This window comes from Mauremys mutica, chromosome 14, assembly GCF_020497125.1.
Source record: "Mauremys mutica isolate MM-2020 ecotype Southern chromosome 14, ASM2049712v1, whole genome shotgun sequence".
In the NCBI taxonomy this organism is placed as follows: Eukaryota; Metazoa; Chordata; order Testudines; family Geoemydidae; genus Mauremys; species Mauremys mutica.
Genome location: NC_059085.1, coordinates 35,467,651 through 35,480,958, shown reverse-complemented (window position 1 = coordinate 35,480,958; position 13,308 = coordinate 35,467,651). Strand labels below are relative to the sequence as shown.

The 13,308-nt window shown below is 41.6% G+C and overlaps 1 long non-coding RNA gene across 2 annotated transcripts in view; it reads left to right on the top strand.

The window, feature by feature from the left end:
• Positions 1–13,308, top strand: part of LOC123349145 — a 194,423-nt gene that overhangs the window by 91,906 nt on the left and 89,209 nt on the right. For both annotated transcript variants that reach the window (XR_006573396.1, XR_006573397.1), the window contains exon 3: positions 8,717–8,772. This is a non-coding gene — a long non-coding RNA (uncharacterized LOC123349145). The remainder of the gene's footprint in view (positions 1–8,716; positions 8,773–13,308) is intronic.

The window sequence follows — 13,308 nt, the reverse complement described above, 5'->3', positions numbered from 1 at the left end:
GGAATTTTAGGTGGTGGCAAGATAATGTTTGGGTTTGTTTCCATATGAACTATAGCATCACATAAGAATGAATGTGTTCCTTTAAAATACAGTTCTGTCACTGTCTCAGTGACAATGTACCTATGAGGATTGTAAACTCTTTGGGATGGGGCCAGCTTTTTGATCTGTGTTCAGTGACTGGCTCCACAACTAGGGCTCCTACACGCTATCTCATACAAATAATAATAAACAATAATAATAGCATAGGAGAGCAGCAGCTGAACTTAACGCAAGTATTTCCATTGTAAACAGCTGTTTTCAGAAATTTATAATAAAGGAGTTAAAATGGACTGTTGGGTGAGACTTGGCAGAAAAGCAGGTGCCGAATGTTTACAAATTTAGCCACCATCTCAACCGCACCAGAAAGTGTGTTTGTAAGTCCCAACCATCCATACCTGCAATCTATACCAGCCAATGAAGGGGGAAATCTTCTTCAACTCTGCTCTTAACTATTATACTGAAGGATTTGGCTACGTTTAACTGGTGAAGGTGAAAACCTGGTTTTCTTGATACTGATTTTGCCACTACCAAATCTGGCCTGTGTCATCTCACAAGATGCATACTGAAGGAAACAAAGGTTCCTGCAGAGCATTCACTGCTTACCACAGAAGATGCACAGTGACTGAGGCATGTGCTCCAGGCACCGTAATGAGTGTAGACTGATAGCCAAGATCCCAGATTTCTCTCTCCTCTGAAGGCTGGCACCTCTAATAGTCCATTGTCTCCTAACAGCATGCTGGGGTATTGGCTCAGCAAGAGGATCATCTCCTGAATCACCTTAGTTGGAAGGGGTGACCACAGTTGAATCTCATAGTAGAGGTAAAATAATCTTGCTGTACAGGGCGTCACAACTCTCTGATTAACACACTTGGTTCTGTTTCCCTAATTCTAGAGACCTAATACAATGAACGGTATTTTACAATAAATATCTCTCTATTATTAGCGTTTCTGGTCTGTTGATTTGTTTCCTATTTTACGATGTTTAGACGGACAGATTTGGACCATTAAAACTCCACTCAGGCTTGATACATTGGGGCTGCCTGACACACAATAACACTGATATATTAGTTCAGATGAATCTCTAATTAGATTTTTGGCAGGACTGTCACAGTCAGAGAAACTTTCCCTGATTGCTCCAATGAAATGATGCTTTCTGCAACCTCATGTAATGAAGGCCATCTTTTAATTAAGCAGGTCCTCTCAAAAGGACATCAAACTTAATGCCCTTTTTCCACTGGCCTTTGCCCTTGCAGTGTCAGCCTTCTCAAGCCTACTCCTCCATGGCATGATTTAGGCAGTATATTAAAAAGTACATAAAACGAATAAAAGTAAGTAAAAAGTGATAGCTGAAGCTTGCCATGAAAGTTACAGTGTAAAGTTACAGGGGATTACAGTTTTAAACCCAAATGCAACAGTTAGTTTGGGAAATTATTATTATTTATGTAGTCCTTGAAAAGTTTAGGACCGTAAAATGACTATATGATTGCACAATAGTACCAGTATTGTGTAAAATCTCAAATTTTATGACTGGCTTATTGTAACTATTGAATGAAAGAGCCTGTTAAATATATTTTCTGTTTCCAATAAAATGTAAATGAAATATTTTGACCTAGTTGAGGCATCTAGGAGCTACTAGAATATAAACATTAAATAACAATATATAATTGTTTAAACTACACTGAAGGTAACAAGAGCTATGCAAGTTTACACAAGCAGCTTAATTTGGCCAAATTTTCAGTTGGTGGTGGACAAATATTTGTGCATGCTGATTTATGCATGCACTATCAGATGTGCACATGCAAATAATGAATGAATACTAAGGCTTCAGTTGTGCAGTCAGATCTTATAGCCTGGACCTGTACCCTCAGACAGAGACCCCTTGACATCAGTGAGGCTCTGCAAGAGTTCAGGGATCCAATGTAGCAGGTCTGATTGCAGGTTCCTGAGCCGTAACCAGTGAAGCAGCTAAAATGGCCACCTGTGCAGGACCAAAATACCTGCTTTGTTAGGCACGGATGACTGCAATTTGTGTGGAAACAAAAGTTAAACAAATTTGTTATAGTCTAAATCAGTGTTTCTCAAACTGGGGTCACCACTTGTGTAGGGAAAGCCCCTGGCGGGCCGGGCTGGTTTGCTTATCTGCCGCCTCCACAGGTCCAGCCAATCGCGGCTCCCACTGGCTGCGGTTCACTGCTTCAGGCCAATTGGAGCTGCTGGAAGTGGTACGGGCTGAGGGACTTACTGGGCGCCACTTCTAGCAGCTCCCATTGTCCTGAAGCAGTGAACCGCAGCCAGTGGGAGTTGCGATCGGCTGGACCTGTGGAGGCGGCAGATAAGCAAACCAGCCCGGCCCGCCAGAGGCTTTCCCTACACAAGCAGTGACTCCAGTTTGAGAAAAACTGGTCTAAATCCTAGAAATCCTGCATTTCGCTGCTAAGGGTCTGTTTATTCCCTCATGGATTTAAGAACTCTCTCTAGTGATGTGAATGGAATTTACATGTGTTAATTGCTGTAAATTGAGAAAAGAATACAAAAACTGACATATGACACAGGAGTGAGCATCCAGAATGCCCACTCAAGGGCTCAATGCTAGAATATGAAGCTTTTCACCTTATAACAACCAGTTTGCATCTAGTTTAGGTAAGGATGTTATTGGTGAAATTACTAACTGCTTAATAGAAAAAGCCAGGCAAGGTTGGCATACATTGTCTAGTTACAAAGGTTTAGGTTTAGAGATCAAGTCTGTAATACCATGTTACATTTCTTGAAGATGATGATATATGTTTGCTTCTAAGAAGTTAAAGGGAAATCAGATATACAATTAACCACCGTGTTAAAATAATCCACTTATCTCCACCATTTAAAGCAGTTTAACAATGCATTCATTGTGCTTATGAGGTCAGTGAATAAATGACTTCTATAAATAAGATAAGATAATACGGGAGCTGGCTTAATGGAACCTGTCTTGCACAGAGTGAAGAAAGGATGATTAAAATGTTACTCCCCTGGCAACCATCATTTTATCCTTGGAGGTTTCCCCCCTGTTTTAGTTCATATTGGTGAGCACTCTGTCATATCAGTAGACCTAGAAAAGTCAATCCTGGACCCCTGCCGTGGTCTGGAGCATCAAGAAAGGGACACTACTTAGAGACTACTTAGACTCCTTAGGTGAGTAAATGCTCACCCATCTGTTGTTGGCATGCTTTCATCTGTGAGACACAGTGGGAATTGCAGCCTATGATGTAGATGTTTGCAATGTCTCATGTGACTGAATAGTCCAATCGAAGATTTGCATGATTTTTGGCAGTTATTGCAAATGTATGTATGTTGGTTGGGAGCTGCTTGCTCTTCTCTTCAAGCTGTAGGAACCAGCTTCAAGAGGGTATCATGGACTTTGATACCCTCTTGAAGACGGTGGCATCACTTGTTATGATCACTTGCCAAGATTTCCCATCGGTTAGGATCAATTCCAAATTCCTTCATATTTCGCTTACATGTGTCTTTATAGCGAAGCTTGTTCTTGTTCCCTCTGATAGCTCCCCGTATAGCATGTCCTTGGGTATGCGTCCGGGAGGGCTGTACAAACTAGCCCTTCATATGAAAGGGCCCAATCCTTCAAGAGACTGGAATGGGCCCAGTCCTTCAAGAGACATGTTCTGCTGAGTGCTTTCCACTCCCTTTGACTTCAGTGGGAGCCAAGTGCAGGATGGGCCCTGTAATCTGCAATGTGAATAGAACCGTGAATGTCTGTCTGGATTCTGGTGGACTCCATCTGGTTTAGCGTTCTGTTAGATCACAGTGCTGACATGAAGGAAGATCATGACGGCTGAAGTTTGATATCTGCACTCGAGGAGGGGAAGAAGAAAAGAGAACAACCAGGAGATTAAACAGGCAGCGCTTGAATTAAAAAATGGCATCTTCGCTTTCTGCAAAATTCTCATAGAAAAGCAATGGCTCCATTGATGGGTGTGTGAATTGGTGCTGATTAGATATGTTTAGAGCTTAATAAAGAGGCTCCTTTCATTTTCAAGCACAAACTTGGCACAAAAACATAATAGAAATTATTTATCAGCAGCTTTACATTTTCTCTGTAATTTTAAGAAATCGCCAAAATGACCCACTAGTAACAATGGTTGTGCTGAGAGATTATAGCAATTTATTAATCTCTATGGCCCTGTTCCACAAACGTACTTAGGCATGTGCCCAACTTTAAGCACCTGAGTAATCTCATTGACTTCAATGGGACTATTCACATGTTTAAAGCTAGGTATGTGCTTAAGCACCTTGTTGAAGTAGGGCCCAGATAACCAGTGTAATATGTATAAATTGTTACTAATATATTTCTCTCCACTCAGATAAGTCTGATCCTCCTTCCACTGAAATCAATAGGAATTTTACCATTGACTTCAGTGGGCTCAGGACTGAGCCTATATTTTATTCTATTTTATACACACTCATCACAGAAGTGTTTGAGACACTTTAAAGGGTAATGTGATCAAGTGATCAATCATTCTAAAACCAAAACAGAAACGGGTAACTTCTTGTCTTATTTTGCGATAGTTTTTCATTTATAAACTGCCTGTTTACTAGGCACTAACCTAGGTGGAAGGTCTCCTATATTTTGGTTGTCAAAACTTCTGTTTTGGACTGAATTTTTCCTTCTTTACCAGTTCTCATAATATTTCTTTGACCATTTGGAATGTACAAAACTTTCCTGCTTGAAAATATTTTTAAAATACTCAAAACTGGCTCTTTCTTTTTTTTTAAAAGAGTGAGTTATTGGTGGATAATCTGATCTCAGATCTTCTCTCTGGACCACCAATGATGATAACATAATAATTATACATCTTTCATTTGAGGATCTCGCAATGCTTTGCAAACGTTAGCTCATTAACCATTACAATGCTTTGAGGTAAATAAGGGACATACCAGTTCAGGAATCACTTCTGCAATACAGCCAATTCCAGAGGGAACAGAGCAGCTGTTTAATAAAGCACAGCAACATCACAGAACAGTGAAGAACAGGAAATAAAGATACATGTTTTAGGTAGGTAAAATATAATGAATTGCTTTAGAATGTGGATATAGTACTGGGGCTCATTTTAGGAAAGTGCCCTGAAATCTTTATTAACTACAATTGGGCAGGACCATCCTTTTATGCCTCATATAAAAGTTAGCATCCGTAACAGCACAGTACTAGTGTACACCATGCCGGGGCACTGGTTTGATACTGAATGAGAAGGAAGAGTGACACCAAATGAAATACCAGTGCTACTTCCTGCCAGTGCCTAGGTAGCGTATAGGAAATCTCCAAATGAGTTCTGATTGAGCTTGTGCCTCATCTGGCTTTGCTGCGTGCTCTAATATGATCCAAATACATTACAAGGTGGTATGGCTTTCAGCATAGCAACTAGGTTCCAGTCAGCAGACAATGCACAAGAGTGGGAGGAGGACTTGGCCAATGCCAGTAGAACAAATAAAGAAGTTTTCTTGCTTGCTGTTAAAGTAGATGTACTCTGCACCAGTTCTCTTCATGGGGCTGTCAATGTGAACCCTGTGAGTGCAGAATATGTCTCTCAGTGTAGTTTGAGGTTATCACCTCCAGCTCTGTCACCACTGTCCACTCCTTTCCTCCTCTTTGGACTCTGAATTTGTTTGCTCAGAATTTGAAGTCCCATTAGGTAAGGCAAGGGCTTATTTTTCCTGAAGAGCCACTAGTTAATGAAAACATTAGGTCTGAAACCTCCACTGATGATACTAATCAGAGGAGGTTATTGGTATTAATAGTAGTTGTATTGCATTAGCCATTGTTAATCCCCACTCTGAACAGTGCTGATGGTTTAAGATGATTAATTGCATACATGCTTAAGAAAGAGAGAGCTGCTCAGTCTAAAGCCATGGATGGAATGGCATTCTAAACTATAGTGCAGGACACTAGCAGTTAAGAAACTGTTTCATATGTTGTTAAGGTCTGATGCCACATGTTTTCAGCATGGTGCTGCCAGGACTTGACTCTCAAACTACATGGCATCTATGAATCAGACAAGCCTTCTAAGGACTGCCACTGTAATGACTGTTACAAGACAGAATATAGTTTTGTACGATACCTTTCATACTCAAAGGAAGCCAAAGTGCTTTACAGAGCAATGAGAGAGACTCCCATGGTGCAGCTGTTGTGCAGACAGAGAGAGAAAATGTTATGCACTTAGCAAATAGCTCAGTTCCTAGCCTTAGACATTAGAACATATGTGGTACGACCTCTTCCTTCTAGGAAGTGCTGAGCCCCCTCAAATATAATTGACTTCAGTAGGAGCCAAGGGTTCTATCCTGTCCTCTGCTCTTTCCAAAATATGCTCTGGAATCTTTAATTGCCACCTTGGCCATCAACAGATGTGGATAATAAGGACATTATTAATGAATAATACTGACTCCTGTATAAGAGAGCACTTCTAACAGTACTAAAGCTTCTTCCATTCCTGGAACTAAAGTATAGTGTCAAAAGTCAGCAAGAGCCCAAGTCCCTGTATGAGACCCAACCCCCCAATCATCAGTCTGAGTGTAAGTGCTGCTGGTATGAGTATATTGGCCCCAGCTGGCCACAGGCTTTTTGTTGAAACTTTTGTTTAGATGGAAAATTGGATTTTTGACTAAATGAAAAATGTGGAAAATGTCTGTCTTCCTCTGAAAAATGAAAATTGTTTGAGGAAAACGAAAAGCAGAGTATTTTTGATTTTCAGCCAAAATATTTTCAGGTTGTGTTTTTTGACAAAGTAAAATTTTTCACTGATTTTTTTCATGGTAATTCCCCTTTCTTCCCATTTTCCTCCAGCTCTAATATTGACACTGCAAAGCCTATTGCCCAGCACATTAAGCTGAAGCAGAAAGGGTACATTCATGGAGGGTGGAGTTTGATAGAATTTAAATTATATAGAAGATAATATGAATTAAAAAGGTGATCTGAAGGATGATATGCTGCAGGCAAAAGGAGCAAAGATCTATTCAAACTGATTGGCATGTTGCCTTGTCAACCAGTAAACCTTAAACAAAATCAGTACATATGTGTGACTATCTGCAGAGCATTTCCCAAGTTCAGACAATAAAAATGTGGAAGAATCTGGTAACACTTATCTGTTCAGCAAATCTACATTTTGAGCTCTGTAGTCAAATTGGGGCGCTGACAACCATGCTAATGATAGCTTCCAATAAAGCGTGCAATCAAAGCATTGCATCTTTTTGTTGGTGATAGCAGGGCCATTGTAAAGAAAATTACATATTTGGATGATAGGTGGAAAACCTGTAATGCACACATTTTTCTCAAGAAGAAACCAATCCTATAGTACAATGTATACAGTACTTTAGTTCTGAAAGCAATAAAACATCCATTATCTGTCAGATATGGAACCCACCAACCCTGTGTTCCAGTAAGGATTTGTGCCATCTGATGCATGGTAACAATTAAAGATACCCAAGCTGGCAGGTAAATGGTTTCTATTGTGTTCTTACTTATCACAGTATCGGAGAGAGACCAGCCATTTGAAAAGATGTCAGTCCACAGCGTACAACGTAACGTACTTCTTCGGAAGTGTAGGTCCTTTCAAATAGGGTTTTGTTGTTGCTGTTGCTGTTGCTGTTATTATTGTGCAGTGATCATAACCACATGACACACATTAGTTTGTCTGTAATGATTTCTTTCTTCTGGCTACACCGATGCTTTCAGGATTGATAAATGACTGATCAGTCCAGAGTCTGGATTTTAAATGAATGACTAGCTGCCCTTGTTCTATTTGTGACTATACACTGACTGCTATTAGGAATAGCAATATACAAAAACCTGTAGGAGAACACTTCAATCTCCCTGGACACACAGTAGCAGATTTAAAGGTAGCCATCCTGCAGCAAAAAAACTTCAGGACTAGACTTCAAAGAGAAACTGCTGAACTTCAGTTCATTTGCAAATTTGACACCATCAGCTCAGGATTAAACAAAGACTGTGAATGGCTAGCCAACTAGAAAAGCAGTTTCTCCTTCCTTAGTGTTCACACCTCAACTGCTAGAAGAGGGCCTCATCTTCCCTAATTGAACTAACCTCGTTATCTCTAGACTGATTCTTGACTGCATATTTATACCCGCCTCTGGAAATTTCCACTACATGCGTCTGACGAAGTGGGTATTCACCCATGAAAGCTTATGCTCCAATATGTCTGTTAGTCTATAAGGTGCCACAGGACTCTTTGTCGCTTTTTACAGAGCCAGACTAACACAGCTACCCTTCTGATACTATACACTGACAGTAAAGGAGGGTGCATGTGAGTGGAAGATGTCAGAACACTCTATAATAAACCAAGTGGCATAGTATTATTTTAAATTGTAAATAGTAATAATACTTTGCCCATAGATGGCACCTTCCACCCAAGGGTCTCAAAGCACTTGGCAAACATTAATGGATTCAGCCTCACATTGATGCTTTGAGGCTTAGGAGAGCATTGTTGTCCCTATTTTACAGGAGGCTATACTGAGGAACAGAGTAGTGAAGTGACTTTCTGGAGGTTGTTCATGAAGGCTGTGTCAGAGCACGGTAAAGAACACAGATCGCAACTTCCCATCCTGTAAATGAATTACTGCATTTTCCATGCTCCTGGAATAGCTTTTTATGCTTTTGTTACTTCTGTGTTTTTAGGCTGGAGAAACTCCAACCCAAACTACTATCTGGGCCAGAACCCTTGCTTCAGGCAGGTGAGTTGGGCAGAAGGGGCTTTAAACCACTTTTATGCTCTCATGATCATTCAGGGCTCACATGGGCAGGTTTAAGCTCAAATCTAAATTAGAGGAGCCTCCGGGGTGCTGTAATCCACACTGGCCTGTAACGGGTCCCTACAGGTCAGAGAAGTCGATGTTGACCCCTTCGCAAAGAGTGGAGTTCATCGGTGCGGTCCTGGATTCCAATGTGGCCAGGGCCTGCCTGCCCCAAGCTGGCGGGGTAATTGCTGGTACAGTGTGCTGTGACTGTGCTCCTTCCCAGGCCTCTCACATCCCCTGTGCTGGAGGTGTCAGGAGAGATGGAGGAGAGCTAGCCCCATACCAGGGAATCCCCAGATACCTTTCTAAGGCTATGTCTACACTGCAGGCTTCTTTCGGTGGTGTGTACAGTATGTACTCTGGGTAGCCCATCAGCATAGGTTTAAGGAGCAGTGTAGACAGTGGGGCACAGCTTAGGCAAGTAGAGTTCAGATATGCCTGAAGGTTGTGGATATGTGCCTCAGTACATCTCCTACATGGCTCTCTACCCCCCGCCCCCGAGCCATTCCTCCCCGTCTACACTGCTGTTTTTAGCCATGTATTGTCCCGCTGCCTCCCAGCCTCTGGAGCCTTTCCTCACTGCTGGAAAAGGTTCGGGCAGCTTCCCGCTTCTAGAACCTTCCCCCTGCCAAAGGGAAACACTCTGGCAACTCCCTGCTGCTGGAGCCTTTCCCCGCTCTAGCAGCAGGGGAAGGCTCTGGCAACTGACCGCGCTACCACAAGTGGTGTGTAATGTAGACGTAGCCTAAGACAATTCTATGGCTCCTTTGTGCTGCTCTGGTGGTAGGCTTTTGGAGGCTAGTCCTCCATTTGTAAGGACAGTAGATGCACAGAATGGGATAGCAGTGAAGCTGTGCAATGCTCAACAGTTTCAACTCACATGGTCTCAAGTGGCCATTTTCTTTGCTTTCACTCCACATGAACTCACACCCTCTGAGTTTTACTTTGAGTTCTGGCCACTAAAGATTCCCCTCTGCAGAGGAATCCTTGGATAGCCTAGAGGTTTCTGAGCCCCACCATCCCCATGCCAACCCGTAACTGCTAACATAGAAAGTATAGCCAAAAGAAAGGGACCAATCAACAGGGCATCCCTGCAGTCAGCAGCTGGAACAAAATAGAGCAACCACTAAGTTGCTCTAATAGTCTCTGGGGGCCTGGACCCACACAGAGTGACCCTTAGACAAAAGATCAACTTTGTCCCCTCTTGCCCTCTTTGTGACCTCAGTCCTCAGGTGCACTAAGCACTCCTTAACTTCAGCTGAGGGGTTGGCCTATTAGTTATCATTTGTTAAGTGTTGATGGTGTGTTTGAGGCTGAGCACGACCCAAATATCACCACAGTTTCTGCCCTTACAGAGCTTGTGCTGTAGAGGTGAGAGTGTAAGACAAGACCCAGAGCATGGCAGTCATTTGAAATGATTTGATTGTACTTCTTTGTCCTGTCATGGTCTGGTAATTTTTCATTTGAGAAGCAAAGAGTCTGTGGGAGGGATTTGCACGAGTAGAGGGTTGAGTCATGGTACATGGATTTTGGGAGGGCACTTCCTGCATATGGAACTGCTTTGGAATAGGCATGAAAGATGGGAGTGGGATAAGGAAATAAGGGTTCATACGTGCAGCTGCTTCTATGTCAGTGGAAGTTTTGTACATGTGTATCCGAAAGCAGCCTTGATTGGGTCTCATATGTGCAGCACTGCACGTTGGACTGCATTTTATTGTTCTGACCAGAACCTTATCTTTTTTCCATAAGGAAAATACCTGCTGTGCTTTACAGATCTCAGTGACAGTCTCACTTTCTCAGCACAGAACTAATATATCAAGCTAAGTTACTCCCATGGTGTGTTGCAAAACCTATATAATATTGAGTAAACATTGTTGGCTTATACATTAACTGTCACTAACACCCTGTGCAAACTTTATTCTGGCCACATGAATTTCCTTTAAGAGGTGGCTAAGAAAAGGGTACTTTTATTTTCCAAGGAAAGCTGGCTCTTAAACTTGACAGATCTGTTAATTTTAGGTCAGGCTAGAGGGGTAGGTCTTTCATTGCTCATATTACCAGTTAAGGGATTTCTGCTTGGCTCATTTGATCGACTCCTTTCTGTTGTCAAGATTTCATAGCATTATTTAATACTTGATTTTTTTTTATCCTACTTATGGTGTGAAAATCTGCCTAATCAAAGGAAGGCAGAATATAAAACATAGGGCTGGGAAGCTCTCTTGGTTTTGGAGGCTTGGTAGGGCTGGCATTCCTTCTTTCCGCTGACCCTTAAGAACAACAAAGTGCTATCAGGTTTTGGATGCTCTTCTAGGGAAGAACACAAAATATTTAATACTTTGCATTTATGTGGGACCATTTCTTTGAGGATCTTAACATACTTTATAAACATGAATTATTTAAGCAACACAATGTCCCTGTAAGGGAGGCACTTTAAAAAGGAACCATACCAGGATATAAACACCTCACCAGAATATTATTTATACTGGGTATAGGAAAGGATACAGTAACAAATTGTGATATGTTAATATTGTGGTAATACAAGTGTTTGGGGTGTTTTAAGGTTATCCACGCTAAGTATAACTGGACCATTTGACAGATGGATAGGCTAGGGAGGTTAAGTGCTTGTTCCAGGATCACACAGCCGAATGCTGGCAACCAGGAATATAGAAACCTGGATCAGCAGTGGTGTCTGAATGGTTTCCCTGACCTCCCCCAGCAGGCTTACTTCCCTTCCTAGCTCTCTGATAGCCCCATTATTCTCTTAAACTATCCATGGCAAAAACTGAGCAACCCAGCTTTCCTCTTACATTGTCTTCTCCACTTTTCTGGATTACCACTAGACGCTCTACTCTGCTGCCCGTTTCTAATGGGACTGATCCCAGTGCGACACCTCTGAATATGGTTCCCCTGGAACAATACTGCCCTGACTGCCAAACTCACTAAGTGACACTGGGAATTTTATAGTTCTGCTGAAGGTAATTCATTTGGTACCATCAGATACTGGATACATCTAGTCCAACCACCTCTAAACAAAACACATAGCTTGTTTGAGGATTGCTCAGGGAACCTGTGACTATTGAAGTAATAAAGCCTTGCTGACAGAAAACACTAACCCCATAAGCATATGCGGGGAGGGATAGCTCAGTGGTTTGAGCATTGGCCTGCTAAACCCAGGTTGTGAGTTCAATCCTTGAGGGGGCTATTTAGGGATCTGGGGAGGAAAAAAAATGCTGTCAGGGACAGTACTTGGTCCTGCTAGTGAAGGCAGGGGACTGGACTCAATGACCTTTCAAGGTCCCTTCCAGCTCTATGAGATAGGTATATCTCAATATGGTGGAAGTACTCCAGCTTTGGGTTCTTCAAAGTAGATCAGCTGCTCCACTAGAAAATATATTCTAGGGAGCAAACCTTCATGGAAAGGGGCAGGCAAGAGGACTTAATACTGTTCTGTGTGTCATTTCTATGATTCTGAGATTTGTACCATATTATAAAAGCAGCTCATTGTTTGGCTTCTACATTTCTGTTATCAAAAAACAATCTCTTCTCATTTTATTGGGACAGTCCCAGTTTCTCATGTGATATCCCAGTGTCCTGCTGATGTCTTTCGGGAAACTTGAAATATCATTTCACTGATCAAAACATTTGTAGGTTTTCATGTTTCTTCAAGACATATTGTTCTCCTGAGTAATATTTGTTCTGTGTTTACCAGTAGCAAACAGTCTAGTAGATGAATGTTTAGCATGATGAACCGTTTTGGAATTAAAAGCTGAATGAACAGGGACACTATGTATGAAAGCTCCTGTTTTGCTCAAAGTGAATGTTAATGTCACTTGTTCAGTGTTTCATGATCTACTCAATCAGACACAAAACTACTGGAAAAAGTCCTGTACCTTGAGAAATGCACGTGTTTTGTAGTGAATCAGAAGATGGCACTGGCAACATCAGCATCTGTTTGTTTTTTTCCAGAGACCAGTTTTGTCTTTTATACAAATTTCATCACAAAAGTTTTTTATTTTAAAAATATTGTCACTTTACTTTCATCCTGAATTTCTGCTGGATTCTGCAGGGTGATTGCTGCTTGGGGATCCCTGGTGGGAGGCGTACTTATGAACATTCCCTGGCAATAACTGCATCTTACCCACACTTCCTTGTTTACTCCTGGTAGCCTAACAATTATGGTTTGTCTAAATCCTTAATCATAACAACAACTTCTATTCAGGCCTAATTTGTAACAGTCAAAGCATATGTAGAACATACTGACAGGTTTCAGAGTAGCAGCCGTGTTAGTCTGTATCCGCAAAAAGAACAGGAGTACTTGTGGCACCTTAGAGACTAACAAATTTATTTGAGCATCCGATGAAGTGGGCTGTAGCCCATGAAAGCTTATGCTCATATAAATTTGTTAGTCTCTAAGGTGCCACAAGTACTCCTGGTTTTTGTTTTTGTTTTTGTTTTTTTTTGTAGAACGTACCG